The sequence below is a fragment of the Felis catus genome, chromosome D1 (genome assembly GCF_018350175.1).
Source record: "Felis catus isolate Fca126 chromosome D1, F.catus_Fca126_mat1.0, whole genome shotgun sequence".
NCBI lineage: Eukaryota > Metazoa > Chordata > Mammalia > Carnivora > Felidae > Felis > Felis catus.
This window is the reverse complement of record NC_058377.1, coordinates 19,192,630-19,214,386: the sequence shown is the minus strand read 5'-3', so window position 1 is coordinate 19,214,386 and position 21,757 is coordinate 19,192,630. Positions and strand designations below refer to the sequence as shown.

Sequence of the window (21,757 nt, the reverse complement as noted above, 5' to 3'; positions counted from 1 at the left end):
GAAATCAGGAAATGTGAGTCCTTCAATGTTAGTTTTCTTTTTCAAGTTGTTTTGGATATTCTGGTTACCTTGCTTGCATTGTAATGTGAATTTTACAATCAGCTTATCAGTTTTTGAAAAAAAAAAGCATTTGGAATTTTGATAGTGATGCCTTGAATGTGTAGATCAATTTGGAGACTATTACAGTGTAAATAATATTATATATGCCAATCCATTTATTTAGTTGTTCTTTAATTTCTTTCAACAATGTTTTGTAGATTCCAATGTATAATTCTTAAACTTCTTTTGCTAAATTTATTCCTAAGTATTTTGCTCTTTTTATGCTAGTGTAAATTAAATTGTTTTCTTTTTTTTATAGGTTCAACTATTTCCTTCCATAATTTATTTACTTTTTATAATTTGCATCCAAGTTAGTTAGCACATGGAGCAACAATGATTTCAGGAATAGATTTCTTAATGCCCCTTTCACATTTAGCCTATCTCCCCTCCCACAACACCCCCCCCCCCCAGCAACCCTCTGTTTGTTCTCTATACTTAAGAGTCTCCTATGTTTTGTCCCCCTCCCGGTTTTTATATTACTTTTGCTTCCCTTCCCTTATGTTCATCTGTTTTTTATCTTGAAGTCCTCATAAGAGTAAAGTCATATGATATTTGTCTTTCTTGGACTGACTAATTTTGCTTGGCATAATGCCCTCTAGTTCCATCCATGTAGTTGCAAATGGCAAGATCTCATTCTTTTTGATTGCCAAGTAATACTCCATTTTATGTATACCACATCTTCTTTATCCATTCATCCATCAATGGACTTTTGGGCTCTTTCTAAATTGTTTTCTTAATTTCATTTTCAGATTGTTCACTACAAATGAGTAAAAATGCAACTAAATTTTATATATTGATTGTGTATTGTATATTATATATTGATTTTGTATAAACTTTGTATCCTGAATTTGTTTAGTAAGGCCAATAAATCACTTCTGGATTCTGTAAGACTTTCTATACACAAGATCGTGTCATCTGCAAATAAAAATAATTTACTTTTTCCTTTACAACCTGAATGACTTTTATTTCATTTTCTTACCCAATTTCCCGGGCTAGAACCTTCAGGAAATGTTGAATAGAAGTGCTAAGAGTAGAGATTCTTATCTTGCTCTTGATCTTTGGGGTAAAATCTTTCAGTCTTTCACCATTAAGTATGTGTTAGTTGTATGTTTTCCACTGATGCCTTTTATCAGTCTGAGGAAGTTCTCTTATATTTTCAGTTTGATTTATGTATTTGTCATGACAATATGTTCAATTTTTTCGAATATATTTTCTGCATTGATTGAGATTATTATATGCTCCCCCCCTCCCATTTATTCTATGGATATAGTGACATTGATTGACTTTTATAGGTTGGTTCAACCTATACCAGGGATAAATTCCTGTTGGTTATAGTGTATAATCCTTTTTATAGGCTGTTAGATTCAGTTTGCTAGTATGTCACTGTGGAATTTTTGTCTCTATATTTATAACGGACATTGGTGTCCGTATTTTTTTTCTTGTAATGTCTTTTTTGCTTTTGATTTCACAGTAATATTGGATTCATCAAATGGAAAGTGTTCCCCTCTCTTCTATTATTTTTGGAAGAGTTTAAGAAAGTTTGATCTTAATTCTTTTTTAATGTTTGGTAGAATTCTCTAATGAAGACATCTAGATCTGGGCTTTTCTTTAGGGAAACATTTTTATGACTAATTTAATCTCTACTTATTATAGATCTATTCAGATTTTTAATTTTGTCTTAAGCTAGTATTAGCAGTTTGTGTCTCTCTACGTATTTTTCCTTATCATATATGCTATCTAGGTTTCATCTATGTTGATATATGATATAAGATATTATTCTAATAATCTTGTATATATACTAATATGTAAATATATATGATTCATGTCATATAATTTATAACATATAAATTATATATTTCTATAATTTATAATATAATATACAATATACAAATAATAAAAATAATTTATGTAATATATAATATAAATATACAAGATTAATAATGTCTTCTCCAACTTTAGTAATTTGAATCTCTTTTTTTCATGGTTACCATATCTCACTTTGTTGACCTTTTCAAAGAACCTCCATTGGTTCATTTATTTATTGTTTCTATTCCCTATTTTATTAATTTCTGCTACAATTTTATAATTTTCTTCTTTCTGCTTCTTTTGAATTTAATTTGTTCTACTCTTACTAGTTTGTTTATGGTAGAAGTTTAGTTTATTTATTTGAGATCTTTTTTCTTTTATAATATGTTTTGGAACTACCAATTTTCCTCTGGTAACTGCATTAGCTGCATCCTGTAGGTTTGGGTCCGATTGTGTTTTCACTTTCATTTATCTCAAAATATTTTCTAATTTTATTTGTAATTTCTTCTTTGACTCACTAGTTATTTATGTGGGTGTTATTTAATTTCCACACAGGTGGATTTACCAAATTTATGCTATTGGTGACCAACTTCTTTCTATTGTGGTGAGTGAATATACTTTATACGGTACCACTCTTTTTTTCCTTTCTTTCTTTTTCTTTTCTTCTTTCTTTTCTTCTTTCTTTCTTTTCTTTATTTTTTTTAATTAATTAATTATTTATTTATTTTTGAGAGCGAGAGAGAGAACGCGCTCATGCATTGGTGGGAGAGCCAGATTGAGCTCGGCTGGTTCTCACAACCATGAGAACATGACCTGAGCCGAAATCACAAGCCGGATACTTAACCAACTGAGCCACCCAGGTGCCCCATATCATTCTTTTTAATTTTTTGAGACTTGTTTTATGGTCTAACATCTGGCTACCCTGGAGAATGTTTCACGTGCTTTAAGAAGAATGTATGTTCTCCTGTTATTGTGTGGAGTATTCTATACATATTTGTTAGGTTCAGTTTGTTTACAGTGTTGTTCAAGTTTCTATTTCTTTGCTGATATTCTACCTAACTGTTTTATTTATAAAATGTGGGGCATCAAAGTTGACAGCTATTTATATTAATTATTTGTTTCCCCCTAAACTATGCCAGTTCTTACTTCTTGCATTTTGGGACTTTGTTAGATGTATATATGTTTATAAGTGTTATATCTTTTTGATGGATTGGCACTTTTATCATTATAAAATGTCCTCTCTTGTCTCTAGTAACCTTTTTTGTCTTAAAGTCTTTTTTTTCTGATATTGGTGCAGCCACATTGTTATGGTAAGCATGGTATATAATTTTTCACCCTTTTACTTCCAACGTGTTTGCGTCTCTGAATCTAAAGTATGTCTTCTAGGTATAACATATAGTCTGATCTTTTTTAAAAACTGTTTTATGTTTGTTTATTTTTGAGAAAGAGAGAGAGACAGAGTGTGTGGTCGGGGAGGGGCAGAGAGAGAGGGAGACACAGAATGTGAAGCAGGCTCCAGGCTTTCAGCTGTCAGCACAGAGCCCAACGCGGGTTTGAACTCACGAACCGCGAGATCATGACCTGAGCCGAAGTCAGACACTTAACCAGCTGAGCCACCCAGGTGCCCCTAGTTTGATCTTTTTTAATCCCTTCAGCCAATCTATGTTTTTTAATTTAAGAGTTTAATCTAGTTATATTTAATGGTATTACTGATACAGTACAATTTATGTTTGCCTTTTGCTGTTTGTTTTCTATATGTCTAATGAATTTTATTGTTCCTCTGTTCCTCCATACTGTTATCTTTTATGTTAAAAACATATTTTGCAGTGTACCATTTTAAGTCCTTTGTTTTCTCCACTATTTATTTTGAGTTATTTTCTTAGTGGTTGCCCTGATGAGTAACATGTTCATTTATAACAGTCTTGTTCATATTTATAACAACTTAATTTCAATAGTATATGTTAAGGACTGAATGAATTGTGTCCTTTCAAAATTCGTATGTTCAAGACTTAACCCCCAGTATGACTGTATTTGGAGAAAGAACTTTTAAAAGTCTACATGAGATCATAAGGGTTGGGCCCTAATCTGATATGATTGGTGTCCTTATAACGAGAGGAAGAAATACCAGAGGGCTCTCTCTCTCTCTCTCTCTTTCTGCATGCCTTATAAACACAGATTTATAATTATTGCTTTATGCAGTTGTCTTTTCAATCAGATGGGAGAAAAAAAAGGATTAAAAACAAAAATACATTGATGCAGTCATTTACATTTACCTATGTAATTACCTTTACTAGTGCCTTTAAAGTGTTCTTATGTTGTCCTAGAGGTCTCTAAAGCTTTGTATCTTTTTTCCTTATTTCCCCCCATTTCTTCAGATTGGATAATAGCAATTTATTTATATTCAACTTTACTAATTCTTCTGCTTGCTCAAACCTTTTGCCGAGGGTTTCTATTGAATTTTTTATTTCAGCTATTGTATTTTTCAATTCTGGAATTTCTATTTGATTCTCTTTTTTGTAATAATTTCTCTTTGTTCATACTCTCTGTTCAAGAAAACATAATTCTCATACTTTCCTTTAATTCTTTGGACAGGATTTCTTTTAGTTTTTTGAACACTTAAAAAATGGCTGATTTAAATTTTGTGTTTGCTAAGTCCAATTTTTTTCTGAGCTTCCTCAGGGACAGTTTCTTTTGACTGCTTTTTTCCCTGGGTACAAGCCATACTTACTTGTTTCTTTCCAAGTCTCATAAATTTTTACTGAAAACTGGATATTTGAAATAATTAAATCTGGCAATTCTGGAAATCAGATTCTCCTCCTTCTCCAGGGGTTGTTGTTGTTTCTACTTATAGTAGTTGTTTGCTTACTGAATTTTCTGAACTAATTCTATAAAGTATTTATTATTTGTCATGTGTGGCTACTGAAGTCTCTGTTTGGCTAGCTTAGTGGTCACCTAATGATTGGATAGAGATTTCTGTAAATTCTGTGGCTCTATAAAAACATACCACAAACTCGGTGGCTTAAAACAACACACATTTATTCTATTATAGGTCTGGATGTCAGAAGTCTGAAATAATTTTTACTGGGCTGAAATAAAGGTGTTAGCAGGATCGCAACGTCTCCAGAAGATCAAGGGGAGGATTTTTCTGTCGTTTCCACCTTCTTCAGTTGCATTCCCTGGCTCATAGGCCTTTCTTCAGTCTTCAAAGCCAACAGTGTAGCATCTTTCTGTAATCTTCACATTGCCTTTTTTTGAGAGAAAGAGAGAGCAAATGGATGAGGGGCAGAGGGAGAGGGAGGGAAAGAATCCCAAACAGGCTCCACGCTCAGCGCAAAAGACGCTCCACTGACTGAGCCACCCAGGCGCCCCACGCATTGGCTTTTTATTTATGTGTCAAATATCCCTTACCTTCTCCCATGTAAGGACACATATTATTGTAAAATTAGGGTTCATCCAAGTAAGCCAAGATAATCCCCCATCCCAGTATCCCTCAAAACATCAGTATGTCTCTTATGCCATGTGAGGTAATATTCACAGGTCCCAGAGATTAGGATTTGGACATCTTTGGTGGCCATTATTCAGCCTACCACAGCCATAAATGAATCTTCTAGTCTTTTCAAAGAAGCTGTGTGTGTGTGTGTGTGTGTGTGTGTGTGTGTGTTGGGGAACACCTTCAACACAGCCAAATAATTGACAACTCTCTTAACCTTCACTTTCTGCTTAAGCAAATTCTCTTATCCTAACTTTTCCTTTTAAGACTTTTGATTCATTTGTTATTTACCCCAGTCATTATCCCCCACCGCAGGCAGCCACAAAGTTAAAACACTAATCAGTAACTGTTCTTGACAAGGGCATCCGGGGAAGAAGGCTTTTCATATTGAACAAGTTCTGAGTCAGATCAAATACATGCTTTCTTGTAAGTGACAGTCTTCCAGGGGACCAACAGAAAGGTCAAATAATGACAATTCTTTGTATTTGAGGTGTGCAAGAGCTTTGGTTTTATTCTACTCCTTCCAGTGGCTTCCAGGCTGTTTTGAGAATGCTGGCTGTTATTTTGCAGAGAATTACTACAGGCCTGAACAACAAGAGATTGGTATACGGCAAGTTAAAGTGTTATAAAACCTACTGTTCTTTACCAAGATTTAGCACACAACCCCCCCCCCCCCACACACACACACATTTTAATAATTGTTCCTTGGATGGCTGCAATCATTTGTGTAACTTGCAACTTCTAGAGTTTTGAAAAAGTGCATATGACAAATTTTGCCAGTTTTCTCCTTGTTTTTATGGAAGAGAAAACATTTTGAGGTACTTATGCCATCATTTCTGTTGATGTACCTCCCCAAACTGTTTTCTCAAGTTTTATATCCATTTTATATCCTCATCAACAGTGTATGAGAGTTGAAATGTTTCTGTATCCTTGCCAATACTTTGTGTTGTCAGTCTTTTTTGTTTTAGATATTCTAATAGTTGTATAGTGCTATCTCTTTGGGGTTTTAATTTTTTATTTTCCTAATGAATGATACGTTGCATGTCTTTTCATGTATTTATCTGCAAATCTCTTCTGCTGAAGTGTCTTTTCTAGCACCTTGTCTCCTTTCTATTGCTTGTTTATTTTTTTATTATTATTGAGTGTTGCAGTTTCTTTATATACTCTGGGAACAAGCCCTTAATCAGAAATGTGATTTGTAAATATTATTTTCTAGTATGTGACCTGTCTGTTGATTCTCTTAACAATGTCCTTTAAATATCAGAAGGTCTTAATTTTGGTGAAGCCCACTTTTATCAATTTTTTATTGCATGGATTGATGCATTTGGTTCATATGTAAGAAATCTATGGCCAGTGTTGAAAATCTTTTCTTTTAGAATTTTTATAGTTTAAAGCTCTTCTAGATTTTTTTATAACTTTAAATTTTCATTTTAGGTTATGACTCATTTGAGTTAATCTTTATATATGCAAGGTATGGACTGAGGGTTTGTTTCTTTGTTTGCTTGCTTGTTTGCATGGGGATATCGGTTGCTTCCAGAATCATTTGTTGAAAAGACTTTCATTTCTCTGCTGAATTGCCTTTGTACCTTTGTCAAAAATCAGTTGACCATAAATATTTGGGCATTTCAGGACTCTCTCTTTTGTTCCATTTGTCTATTTTTCGGCTATGTTTATGGCAATACCACATTGTCTTTATTCTTGTAGCTTTTTTTAACGTTAACTCTACCCTCAACTCGCAACCCCAAGATAAAGAATCTCTTGCTCTGTCGTGAGCCAGCCAGACACCCCTATTCTTTTAATTTTAATTAAGTCTTGAAGTCCAATAGCATTAATCTTCCAACTTTGTTATGCTTTTTCAAAGCTGTTGTGACTATACAAGGTCATCTATATTACCATACAAATTTCAGAATCAGCTTGACAATTTCTACAAAACACCTGCTCTTTTATTAGGATCACATTGTATATGAAGAGTTCAATTTGGGGGAAATTCTTAATAATATTGATTGTCCTAATGTAGGAAGACACCTATCTCTGCATTTATTCAGGTCTTCTTTAATCTCTCAGCAATGTTTTACAGCTTTTAGCTTATAAGGTTTTTACATTTTATAACATTTCTTACTCAGTATATTTTTGACGCTATTCCACACGCTTTGGTTTTGTTTTCTTCAAATTTCTGATTGTTCATTGTTAATAGTTAGGAATTCAACTGGTTTTTGTACATTGATTTTATACCTGTAACATTGCTAAATTCATTCATTAGTTCTTATATCTCTTTTGCAGATTCCATAGGATTTTCTACATATACAATAATGTCATCCAAGAACGAAAACAATTTTACTTCGCCCTTTTCCAATCTGGATGTTATTTGTTTGTTTGGTTAGCTTATTGTTCCAGCTGAAACCTTTAATATAGTGTGGAATACCAATAGCAGAGCAAACATCTTTGTCTTGTTCCTTGATTTTTTGGGAGAAAGAAAACATTAATTACCGTCAAAGATGATTCTAGCTGAAGGTTTTTTTTACAGATGGTCGCTGTCAGGTAGTTTTCTGAGAGATGTTTTATTATGTATTATAAATTCATATTAAGTTTTGTCAGTTTTTTCTGAATCTATTTTCTTTTTTTTCAAAGTTTTTTAATGTTTATTACTTTTGAGAGAGAGAGAGAGTGTGTGTGTTTGAGTGGGGGTGGAACAGAGAGAGAGAGAGAGAGACACAGAATCTGAAGCAGGCTCCGGGCTCTGAGCTGTTAGCACAGAGCCCGACGCGGGGCTCGAGCTCATGAATCGCGAGATCATGACCTCGTGGAAGTCAGATGCTTAACCAGCTGAGCCACCCAGGTGCCCCCTGAGTCTGTTTTCAATGACTACATATTTTTTTTTCTTTTTTAATCTGTTGATTTTGTTTTCTTTATTGATTTTCAATGGCAGAGCCAAACTTGCCTTTCTGGGATCAATTCTATATGGTTATAATGTATTGTCCTTCTGATAGATTTCTGCCAAAGTTTTGGTGCGGGGGTTTGCATTTATGCTCATGAAAGATTGTATTCTGTAGTTTCCTTGTCTTGTAATGTCTGTCTAGTTTGGTATCAGGATAATACTTCATAAAATGAATTAAAATAGTTCCTTTTTCTTTTATTTTTTGGAAATATTTGTGTAGAATTAGCTTTACTTTGCCCATAAATGGTTGGTAAAATTCACCACAGAAGTGATCTGGTTCTGAAATTTCCTTTGATAGAAATTTTAAAGATATGAAATATATATATGCATATATTATAGTATTGTATTATTCTAATATATACATTAGCTTGTATGTACATTATTTATACACACGATATATACAAGCTAATGTATACGTTAAATTATGTATGTATATAATTCAGCTTCATGCCATGACCATGAGCAGGGGATGATCCTTTGGGCAGTTGCAAACCAAGACTGAAGGAGATAAGACTAGAGACATTAAAGTAAGGATAAGGCAGGAGTAGGGAAAGACCCAGAGGGTCCCTACGAGCTGGAAGTTAGGAGAAACCTAGGAATCTGGGAACAAGAGCCCCAACAGAGTCTGTATCTGGTCCTAGGCTGAAAGGAAGATCGGGAATCAAGCAGATAGCACAGCAAACCCAAAGCTTTAGGAGCAAAGAGTGCTTGACCTTGAAGTAGATACCAACGTCAAGGAGAAACCAGCTTGGGGCCTATGGCTACAGAGTCACCATTTTGCGCAACTCCGGAGGTCATCATTCTTACTATCTACTGTGAAGAGCAGGTCAGAAACACTAGAGAATTGGCCAGTGTCTTTAAAAGGTTAAAGGTGAAAGACAGGAAGTAAATCTGTCCTTGTGACGTCTACGATCAAACATGCTCTGGGGAAAAGTACTGAAATTCACGCTCAGGTTACGTCTCCTCAGGACCGTTTGCATGTTAGGGGAAATCAAAGCAATAAACTAAAGGACTTAACCTTTAAATGAGGGAAAGGCTGTGGACAGAGGGTGATTCGGGGCATTCCTGGGCTCCCTGACACCCCTGAATTGTGGGAGGGCTGCCTGGGAACCTAGGTACCAAATCTAGTAATTGCAGAGTTTGGGGAAGGGCACTCCCACTCAGCTTCTCAGTTCAATACACATGCCTTTAATTTGGTGCTTTTTAATTCAGCTCCAAGGCTGTCGTCAGCCATTTTCCTCTCTTTCCTTTAACACTGACCACCTTGTTCCCTTTTATACTCTGAACAGAGCCAAGCAGTGTGCATTGAAATCCAACATCCTTTGTGTTGTTTGAGAAATCTGAGGCTGACATCTCCGGGGCTTTTTTTGTTTCTCTTGCCTCTCTCCGCCGTGACCTGCCAACTCCTTTTGGCTCTCCTGGGCTTTCGTCATGTCCCGTATCGATTGCTACCCTTTTCTTTATTTGCGGGATGCTGAGGATGAACCCTGCAGCACAGTGACGCTGGCTTTGGACATGGTGGGGTCAGCCCCTGACCCCGGGCACATAGGTCCAGTGATATTAGACCAGGGTTACTGTTGCATCAGCCACTCATAAAGGAGCCAATTGATTTTTTTTTTTTTTCAGACTGCTATTTTGAATTTACAAGGTCTTTTCTGGGATTTCATTCTGCCTCTTTAAATGTTCTTTTTCTGCTTCTTTTCTGTCTTAGACCTTGTGATCCTCAGGTACCCGGTTTACTAATTACCCCCAATGCTGGCACCTGACAGCAGGTGGCCACAGTTCTGTTAATTATGTCCCCAGGCTTAGGAATTCTCTTGTAGTGACATCCAATCATCTACCTCTGACTCTTGGGCTGAAAGCAGGTTGCAGGCATGCTTCTCTTCCCCTGAGCTCTTAAAATCTATTCTTCTGGCCCAGCACCTTAAGATTCATATGCTATGCCTCGAAGGTGTATGATAACATAGCCAAGTGCTCCATGCTTTCTGAGCAACTGGTGGGGTAACCGCAGGCTCCAATGAGGGGGCACTCGAGACCCAGCCGGCACAGCATCAATTTTCCAGATACACAGACCAACTGGGAAAGTGTTACCAGAGGCGTTTGGGGTAGATGTGTGGTGGATTAAGACCCTTGTCTTGGCTCCTTCCATCCCCCCAGACCCCGGCGTAAGCCATCCCAGCCCCAACAGGGATTGTGGCTTTGCACAGAGAGTAAAATAAAGATTAAAAGGAGCCATGGTCAATTCCTCCATCTGGGATGACTGAGAAAGACTCTGGTATAGGATATAAGAGGACTGGGGTTTGCAGACAGGTAGGATCTAATCAGTTATAATCTTCTTTTTTTTTCTAATATATATTTTTTAACGTTTATTTATTTTTGAGACAGAGAGAGACAGAGCACGAATGGGGGAGGGTCAGAGAGAGGGAGACACAGAATCTGAAACAGGCTCCAGGCTCCGAGCTGTCAGCACAGAGCCTGACGCAGGGCTCGAACTCACGGACCGCGAGATCGTGACCTGGCTGAAGTCGGACGCTTAACCGACTGCGCCACCCAGGCGCCCCTAATCAGTTATAATCTTCACCCCATGAGTGACTGGGCCTCTGTTTTCCGTCCATAAAATGGGGGAAATATCTATTCCTTGTGTGAAGGGAAGTCAAGAGAATCCATGGTGCAGTATTTCCAGAAGGCCCAGTATTCCATGGAGGTAGGTGCTGTGTGTGTGTATGTGAACACACAAAGATATGTAGATACATAGATAATCCTTCATTGATTATCTCAAGATACTGAAAGAAATGAATTATGGGTAAGGAGAACTGTTGAGCAGGGAGTTTTGGTCAATTTGTAGGTATTTTAAAGCAATTGTGATGGATGTGGGAAAAGAAATCAATAGAGAAACATCAGTAGGGATTTCACCGTAAATACAATATCCTAACAGCCTAACTAGTCATCAAAAATAGCGCCTCTCTGTAATGTGTGTGACTTAAAAGGGGGAAAAGAAGATCTTTGTATGTAAGTAATACAAATAAAATAAAACCCGCACTTAGCCTCACAAAAGGTGAGGCAAGTGTGGGAGGAAACAGATCCAATTGGTCCTTTCAAGGTCAGAGGTGTCTTATCTGATCTACAATTTCAATCACAATTTGCATTTGCTTAAAAGACTTTTAAGTGTCCTTGTAACTGGTTCTCATAACACTCATTGAAGATAGAAAAGGCAGGTTCCCTTTTCATATCTGAGGAAGCTGCCTGGGGTTTACCCAGGACCATAGGACGGTACACACAGGAATGTTTCCACCTGATCCCAGGTCATTCTTCTTGAGCTGGGGCACTCCTACTATTCCACACTTGCTTTGGGAATTAGTTATGTGTCTCTGAGGCCCGTTCTGCCCTAATACTTTCTCCTCTCCCTGCAGAGAATCTGCTTCTCATGGGTCCCTCTTCAGTGCCTTGGTAAACCTGGGCCCCTTTAATGCCTCTTCTCTGTAAGTACGACCTTCCTCTCGAGTCAGCGAACTCCCCGGGGCTCCCCAGACAACGATGTATCTTTCGGCCCCGGCGGGTCTCCAGACTCTTTCCTCAGCTGATTCTACCTGAACAGCCTCCCCACCTGGAATTTCTGGTCCCTGCCCAATCCAAGGTAAGCCGGCAGAAACGGAGTGAGAAGAAGGAGGTGAGTCTGGAAGCTGCTTGAACAGGTGCACGCGAACATTCCTGGCCAATGCATGCTTTCGCTTTCTAGCTGCAAGCCGGCCCTGGTAGAAATAATTTCGATTTTTCTTGCCGAGCTCACGGATTATTTGTCCATCATTCACATCTGCACTGATAAAATAACGCTCCGGAGGGATTTCTCATGTGTACCTGGTTTTCCTGGGTCTCCGCTTTCAAGATTTCCCTCTCTCCTTCTTGAGTGTTCTTTCTCTCAGGCTGTTGGAAAGCCTCTCAATCAATGAGTCCGCCCACTTCTCCTTGCCGATCTATTTGGGAGCTTTGGCTCTCAGACAGGTCAGGGTGTGTCGCATTAAGGATGCTGTTCAACACGCAGGCTAGTGAATATGCCTGCACTGTGACCATTGTGTCCGTTCTTCGTCCTATGTTTACATCTAAGGCAAAATCATCACCGTGTTAGCTTCTTTCCAGCCCACACTCATCGTAATTGTTTCCCGACCACTGGGAGACAGAGAAAGGGTCACGGCGGCAGGGATTTATTGCTCTTCCTTGATATGTGTGAATAAATTGCATCATTCCAATGAGGTCTGGGCTCCCCCAACAGACTCCCCCTGCCTGCTGGCTTGGCTGTGTTCTCTGTTCTGCGGACAACAAAGGACAACAAATGACAGGTTGTAAGTTCCAGCATCAGAAGAGAGCAACTGACTTCCGTTGGCAACCTTGCTTGTTAACTGGCAGCTTCGAGAAGCAAGCCTCCCTGGGTCATCTGAGGACAGGCAGGAGTTGATGAGTTTGAAAGGGGAAGAAGCAGCCAGGCTCCCTTGCCCCCTGTACTTCCCTCCAGAGCTCATCGCCACCTCTGACCCCCGTCCTGGTAGTAGGGCCAGATGGTAAGAAATAAAATAAGAAGTTGTCTTCTCAGTAAATGTCCTTCTATCCTCTACGGCTAAATCTAGCTAGCCTGGAAGTTTCTGCCACCAGGAAGAAAAAAATCCCCCACCTATTTGACTTGGCTCTGCGGCAGACTCCCAGATGCTTCATTTTAATTCAGTTTTCCAAACCTAGTTAGGTTCCAAATAGGGGATCGAGGGGCACCTGGGTGGCTCAGTTTGTTAAGCATCCGACTTTGGCTCAGGTCACGATCTCACGGTTTGTGAGTTCCAGCCCCGCGTCGGGCTCTGTGCTGACAGCTCAGAGCCGGGAGCCTGCTTCTGATTCTGTGTCTCCCTTTCTCTCTGCCCCTCCCCACCCTCTCTCTCTCTCTCAAAAATGAATAAACATTTAAAAAGGAACAAATAGGGGATTGATGATTTTTATTAAATGCTTTTTCAATAAACACTTCATTTGGGAATGATTTTAGATTTACAAAAAAGTTGCACATACACCTGTACCCTTCGCTCAGTTTCTAGATCAACTTTAATAACTGAGTTTAGACTAAGGCTCTAAATAGGACCCGAGCAGACTTTTAGGATTTTTTAGGTCTGCCTAATTGGCAGCAACATCTCTGCCCCTCGGTGCTAGCATCCCACTGAGTGCCTCGCTCTGTCCCTCCTCAGGCTCAAGGGGAAGCCTGACCAGCACAGGAGGAATTAAAGCAGTCCCAGCGTCATGTTCTGGCCCTCAGCCCCACGCTTCCTTTATGGACAGCAGATCCTTTGGTCCCAGATCTGAGCAAATGTACACGGGGTCTCTACGTCATTTCACGGGAGGAGTGTCCCCATCAGCATACCTGAGTCAAGAACCAAGCGCTTCCTTACTGAGGGAACAACTCAGTCCCTCGACCTTGACTTTTGTCTGTCTTTTCTGTGGCTCCGAGGGGCCCTGCCCATCTCCTGCTGCTTGCCTATATGTATTCCCGAAGCTGTCTGGGGGCCCGGGTCACTACTCATGTGAAATAAGGCCTGTCGGGACCATGCTTTCCAGACTTTGTGTCTCAGCTGCTGGATTAAACTTCCTCTTGATCCCCCCACTCGAAGAATGAACTAATCAAGGTCCCTGTCCAGACCCCTCCAGGGCTTCTCCAAGTTCCTGAAACTGACAAGGCCATGCTTGAACACATCATGAGCTGTGATGATACTCACTTTTTCCCACCATTTAAAAAAAAAAATTTAATGTTTATTTATTTTTGAGAGAGACAGAGACAGAGACAGAGTGCAAGTGGTGGAGGGGGCAGAGAGAGAGAGGGAGACACAGGATTCGAAGCAGGCTCCAGGCTCTGAGCTGTCAGCACAGAGCCCGACGCGGGGCTCGAACCCACGAACTGCAACACCATGACCTGAGCCGAAGTCGGACGCTTAACCGACTGAGCCCCCCGGGTGTCCCTGTTCCATCATTTTTCTACAAACATTTATAGCCTATTACCTTTCAGGCTCCATCACCGAGGTTTATGGGGATGAGCTCACAGTCTATTGCTACAAGGAAGCTAGCCCAGGGTAAGTGAATAGGTCAGGCTCAATTCCCTAAGGGGGACACACAGGGAGAAAAGCAGATTTGAAAATAACAGTAGGGGCGCCTGGGTGGCTCAGTCGGTTAAGTGTCCGACTTCAGCTTAGGTCATGATCTCACGGTTCGTGGGTTCGAGCCCCGCGTCGGGCTCTGGGCTGACGGCTCGGAGCCTGGAGCCTGCTTCAGATTCTGCGTCTCCCTCTCTCTCTGCTCCTGCCTCTCTCCCTCTCTCTCCCAAGTAAATAGACACTGGAAAAAAAATTTTTAAAGAAGAGAATGGTAATAAGCAGTGTTGTTTTGGACATATGATATTTGAAGTCACTATGGCACCTCTAGATGAAGACGTCCGTTATGTGTCGGATATAAAAGCTTGGGGAGAGAAGAGAAACGTGGGCTAAACGTTTGGGGTTATCAGATGTAGAGGCAAAGTGAATCCTAAGGCTACCCGGAGGTCATCGATAGAAGGAAAAGGGGCTCGAAGGGGGTCTGGAAGAAACCAGCACTTAAGGGACAAGGGGAACAATACGGTGTTGTTTCAAAAAGCATTCCTCTGACTTGGAGGATGAAAGGCATGGGAAGAGAGGTGTGTGTTTGTATCCTCTCTCCCCTGAACCTTAGCTCGCTTCCCGTAGTGTCATTCATCCAGGCAGGCAGCAATTGGGTATCTGCCCGTGCTACAGCCGACTAGCATGGCCGAGAAGTCGACAGTTCCGGACTCTGCTACTAAGGTACGAGAAGACTCATTCTTCTCCAAGTTGTTCTGGATGTGCATTGAAGGAAGAAACTGAGAAGCAGCTAGGCACAACCACAGTCCCTGCATAGATTGCACTACACTTAATATGGGGATAAGATACGGGTCATTAAGTGGCATTCTGAGAAAAGCAATCTGTGCTCCCAAGACAGAGGCTCCCCAGGAACCACCAAAGAGTAACTGGAACTGGTAAGAGTGGGTTGAAACTGGTAAATGCCCAGGCCCCCCCCAAAAGCTTCCAAGACGGCGAGGACCCCCCAAATAGCTTGGTTAGTAAAGGATAAACTCCAGAGTCTGTACTTGGAAGCCAGAGAAACAAGTCTGTGTGATCTGTATCCATACAAGAGGGAGAGACAGAGAAATGTTTAACTGTAATAATAACACCCAGAAGTATAACAGACACATTGAAACTTCCAAATTGTTTCTTGTGTCGAGTGAACTGAGCTGTGATTAATAACGAGCACGGTTTTAAAGCTCCAGAATGCAGAAAAAGTAGCATGATTATGGCGCGGTGGATCCTGTCAGTTCCCTGTTTGCAAGGCTAGCCCACAATGTATATGTGAACACTCGCTGTTTCCCTGGGAAATTGGAGAACACAATATGGGTTGCTCTTGGAGGTCCTATCTGAAAACACTTCTTTAAAAACTCTTAAGTCCCCAGCAACAGATCAGATGTTCTCACTGGGCTCTCAAGCCGCTTCTGTCCATCTGACCTGGTGGAGGCTCTCATAGAGGTATTTTTAAGTAGCACAGATGAGTTATTGTCTGGCCCTGGGCTATCTAAAGACTGCAAGCAAAGACTACCCTTATCCCGTTAATAGAGAAGCCCAGAGTCTTGATAAGGCACTCCGTATCTATGTGACTAGATATCCTGGAACAAGTTCACCCAGAGACAAAATACAGGAACAGACCAATTCCTGCTGACAATGAGACCCACTGATGCCTGTAGATGGGGTGAGCGGGGAGCAGGCTGGAAACTGGAAGGAAGTCTGAGAATTATATGCAAGAACCTCCCTTCTGGAGGGCAATTTTTTTTTTTCCTCACCGGTCTGGAAAGCTTTCACGTTATCTGTCCCAAAACATTGCTGCAATCTTGTGCCCTGAGAATATGGAAAGAAGACCTATTCTCTCATTTGATTTTCTTAGCATTCCTATAAAGAACAGATAGCAACAGGCCCAATTCTTAGAAGGAAAAGCAGAAATTTCATTTGTTTATCCAGCAAATATTTATCGGGCACCTCTTAAGTACCAACACCTACTACGTGATGAACATACGATACGACCTTATGCAGCTTGCAAATCTGAGGGAAGCAGATGAGACGCTAAGTAAATGAGTGAACTTTTTTTCAGTTTATTTATTTATTTTGAGACAGAGAGAGAAAGAGAGAGCAAATGGGGGAGGGGCAGAGAGAGGGAGAGAGAATGAGAATCTCAGGCAGGCTCCGCACAGTCAGCACAGAGCCCGATGCGGGGATCCAACCCAGAAACCATGAGATCATGACCCAGGCCGAAGTCCAATGCTCAACTGACTGAGCTACCCCGGTGACCCAATGAGTGAACGCTTTCAAACTCTAATAATACTAAAGGACAATGAACGCTCTAGACTGTTATTTGTTCCAATTCTCTGCCGGCCCTCTGTCTTGGGCCATTCCCTCTGGGGCATCTCCCCGAACACCTCCCATCCCTGTACAAAGTGTATTGATGCTTCACCAAGATCAAGCTTGGATGTGTGATGTGCGCTGAGCAATGAACCATGAGTTGAAGTGATCTATGCCACATCTAAGCAAAAGTTTAACGAACCACTGTGTGGTTTTACCATTGTTTTTCTCCCTCTGGCTCAAGAATGGAGTGTCCTAGATTGAATGTCCCTGCCTTTCCTTCCTATCCCTAAACGAAGACAGCACATGAACCTCAGCTTTCCCACAGCCAATGTGAATGAGACAAGAATGAGAAAAAAGTCCTTTGTGGATATGGGAACTAAGATTGTTATTGTAGCCCAACCTAGTAAAATCTGATTAGTACAAAGGGTATGTTTGCGTATTGGGGTAGGGAGTAGTCGAGGGGTTCTGTGATGGTCTCAGAGAGCTTGTCTTAGGAGCTGATGATTTTATTGACTGGCCTGGGGTCACCGTGTACCCAACATAATAACTAAGTTTTCCCAAGCCCGTTTAGGCCATTTCCCCCCATAAATGGCGCTGTATTTCCAGAAGGGCTGGATTCTGAGTGAAATTCACAGAGCACATAATGGAAAGATGCAGAACTGAATTTCTATGTAGATTCATGAAAATTCCAAGTGATTTCTCAAACACTTATGTTTGGATTAAGTCTAAAGCATGTTTTGCCACAAACTCCTTGTTCCTTGATTTCAAATCTGTATGGATCTTCAGGAACATGGAATCCATATGTTTTTCATTCATTTACACTTACCTCATCAAAATACAGTTCGAAAGAACCACTTGATGTTTTCAGCTCTTGAAATCGTATTTTTCTTCCCAAACTGGGAAGCTGCCCTTCCTGTGGTCTCTACCTCCAAGGAAGAAAATATGTTCATCCTTTTGGGGTGTGGTGGAGGTCCCCAGTTTAGATTGCTCCTCCCTCTGGGCCGCAATGAAAAGTCTTCCAAATGTGGCATGTTATCATGACCACGTTGCAATCTGCCAAATTAAACCGCATTGTCCAGCCATTGGAACAAGACATATTTCTTTCAAGGAAATGAAAAATTCAAAGCCCAGCGTCCAACATTTCCCCAGGCACCTACTCTTTTCACTGACACCTAATTCTTTTCTTTGCAACAGGTCAGCTTCAATATTTTATATCTTATTTCTACCTGATAAGAGAAGCAATTTTAGAATCTTGCGTCTTGCATATTTAGTAACATATAAACATTTTTTTTTAATGTTTCTTCATTTTTGAGAGACAGAGACAGAGCGCGAGTAGGGGAGGGGCAGAGAGAGGGAGACACAGAATCCGAAGCAGGCTCCAGGCTCCAAGCTGTCAGCACAGAGCCCAACGCAGAGCTTGAGCTCACGGACGGGAGATCATGACCTGAGTTGAAGTCGGATGTTCATTCCCCAAACATCACCTGTTTCTTCTCCTTGGCAAATGCCGTTCTTACTAGCCGGGATGCCATTATCCCCCTAGACCACCATGTCCTTCCTACTCTTCCTTCCAGATTCTGCTAAAAGGTTTCTTCCCCTGTGATCTTCATGCAATCACATGCTTCATCTCCATGCACATACTTCCATTAGCATTATCTCATGGCGTTGTAATTATTTATATGCAGAGTAACCTCCTCCAATAGATTGTGTCCTATTTGAGGGCAGGGAACAGGCCTTATTTGCCCTTGTTTCCATCTCATTATTCCATAATAAGATGCCTCAACCACCATTCACTGGTTGAATAAATGGTTAAATATGTGCTTGGCTAATGATACTTAATATTCATTGTGATATCTTCACTGCAGTGAGAAAAATATATATATATTCAGGATTGGGGAGGTGGGGTTCAAAGTTACACATATAATCAAAAGTATCAGAATTTAGCAGTTTTTTCAAATGAATACAAAAAAAAAAAAAAAAAGAGGGAGAGAGAATACTCCTACTGAGGTAAAGGCAGAAAGAGAGGAGGAAAGCAAGCCAATTATCCAGGGAATTTAGACAGTGTAACATAGTCTGGGTAGGGTGGGGAGTCAGTTCTCAACAGCTTTCTAGGTCTGCAATGTTCCACCTAATTATGCTTTTATAACTTTTCTGAGGTTGTTCTTTGCAACACCCCCCCTCCCACTTCTTTAAGCCTTGTTGCTAACCCAGTTTAAATCTCTGAAAGTGCTGAATTTTCAACAATTGAACTGAAGGCATAGTTTCTGGAGAAGGTAGGATAAGAGTAGGCAGTTTTTTCACAAGTTTCCACATATAAATTATATATATATGTAGATATATGTAAAACACGTCTCACAGGTATACCCATGCACACATATATAAATATGCATATATATTTCATATATGTGGCTATACAAGAATATGTGTATATATGTGTGTATATATTTATATACATATTTGTATATATTTATATTCTTATATTATACATAATATCAATTATACATTATATTACACATTATACATATATACATTATATTATACATTTATATTATTATACATAAATATGTGTATATATTGTATATATATATATTTATATATATATAAGAGAGAGAGGTAATATTGTATGTGTGCTTGTGTGTGTGTGTGTCCATGTTCATGTAACCTCGGATGTGAATATATTTTCAGACCGATTTAAATCCAAATTGCCTAATTACTACGTTGCCTTAAAGGAAAATTCTAGATTTATTTTGTGTGGAAGACAAAAATTGAACGAACAAAGCACCCCGTATTACAATAATCAGAAACACAATAAAAACTGGTTGGATTCTGGCCTGAGTATTTTGAGTAGCAGAAAGAACACATCGATGGCTTTGTTAATGAAAAACTAAGCAAATAATTCAAACGAACTGTAAGTGTCTTCTTTTGAAACAATGAAACAGTCAAAACCTCACCTCCTACCTCTTCTTGACTCAACCCTTTGAGAATATCACAGATTTTTTTCTTTTCCTTTTTTTTTTTTTTCTGGTTGGCTTAAAACTATGGATTGAGGAGCAGTGGGGGAGAATGGGGGGTGGGGAGGGGATAAACTTCACTGGGCATTTCAGAGTCAGAGACTCTGGACTCACATTAAAACTGTAAGCACTGAGAGGTATGAAACAGTGATTCTTATCTCCTAAAGAGTTTTACAGTCATCAATGCTCAGAGTAAGCTGATGAACTAGGAGTGGGTGACCTTAATAGATATAACTGTGTGTGGGTTCATTGTACCATGAAATTAAATTTTAAATCTGAATTGATGAACAAAAATGCTGGTTTGATATTTTCGAACAATAGTTTCGATAGTTTTGTAACTCTTTCCTTTCCGCGAGAACTCATCTGAATTTGGGACTGCACAAGGGAGTTCCCCACTTCTGAAGACTGTATCTGAGTTTTAGTATGAATGAGTGAATTCAGAATATGTGGGGGATCCTGGGGCTGATTGTCCATGGGGGAGGTCTCCATGTCTTTACTCCTTTTCTCCTTCTTCTTGTTCCTTTGCAGAGACCATGTCCACTCTTCCTTCTTGCTTGTGCCATTGATCGCCGCCCATTTTCTATGGAGCCCTGCCCTGTTAATATCCCCAACAATGGCATGGCCTCAATCCCCTCCAGTCTTCCCCAGCTCAGGTTTCTCCCTTTCTCGCCCATGGAGATGTCCTATTTCTCCTCCTTTCTTTCATAAGAAAGATCATTTCAAGAGGGGTCTATATTTGCTCCTTCACTCTTCCACCATCCATCTACTCACTTGTTGACCCCACATAACTTAGCTTCCTCTATAATCACCTAGGCAACGCCCAACCCCATGGCCTCTTAGCAGCTCTCTCTTGGCATTGGGCATTGTTACCCATTGCCTTCTTTTTGAGTATCTCATCTCTGGCTTCTAGGAAAAGGACTCCTCCTGTTCTTTTGTTGACTCACTTTTCCTATCTGCTGTGTTTTCCAGCATGCTCCCCACAGGGTCTTTATCTTACTCTCCTGCCTCCTGCCCTTTTCCCTCACACTCAGTGGTCTCTTCCTTTCCTCTGGCTTTAATCATCACTGCTTCACATCACTTCCCAATCTATACTGTCTACTTGGCCCCTCGTCTGAGCACTTGCCCCATATTCTTATTTACCTTCATAATACTTCCACATGGATGTCTTCCTAAGCATCGCAGAACCAGTATGATTAAAAACCAAACGTCACCTCTTTCCTCACACCTGTATCTCATCCTGACTTCTCAATAAAGGAAGAATCAGACACATGGAAACAAAATTCAGAAACTTCTAAGTTCTGGGCAGCAAAGAGCTGGAGTGGGAGACGGGAGCAATACTGAGGAATCTGTGTCAGCACCTCTACAGGGAACTTTGAAGAGCTTCTCTTCATTTATCTCTTCACTCACTTACGATTCATCCACTCACCCATTTTTCATTCATTTATTCATCCATCCATCCATCTGTCCCTCCCTTCCTTTCCTCATTCTTCTAAAAAGCATTAACTATGCCCCTTATTTTGTCAGGAATACAAACACACGTAAGGCTCATAATCTCAGACCTCAAGGGATTTCACAAGTGGAGACAAGAATTGCAGTAAACTTTTCAGATAATGATAGAAACATGCAAAATTTGGAACACGAAGTAAAATATGGCCAGTATCATTGAGGAGAGAGAAATTCAAGAAACCTTCAAAGACAGGAAGCACATCTTAAAAGATGACTTGGTGTTCATCATGTGCACAGGCCCAAAAGGCTGCAAGAACAAACACCGAGGTCTGAAACAGCCTTGTGTCCTGAACAGGTAGAGGCTGGAAGACACTGAGAGTTGGAATCGAAAATTAGACAAGGCCAGATGGTGAAGGTGCTTGTACTCACCGTGCAAAAGAGTTTGAGTTTTGTCTTGAAGTCCTTGAGGAGTTGCTGAACAGCTTGGGATGGCCAGTTGCCAACTGGGGAGGTA

The 21,757-nt window shown here is 40.1% G+C and overlaps 1 long non-coding RNA gene across 1 annotated transcript in view; it reads right to left on the bottom strand.

The window, feature by feature from the left end:
- Positions 1-4,916: 4,916 nt before the first annotated feature.
- LOC109491849 overlaps positions 4,917-21,757 on the bottom strand; it is a 209,674-nt gene continuing 192,833 nt past the window's right edge. The window contains exon 3 of the long non-coding RNA XR_002736121.2: positions 4,917-5,150. This is a non-coding gene — a long non-coding RNA (uncharacterized LOC109491849). The remainder of the gene's footprint in view (positions 5,151-21,757) is intronic.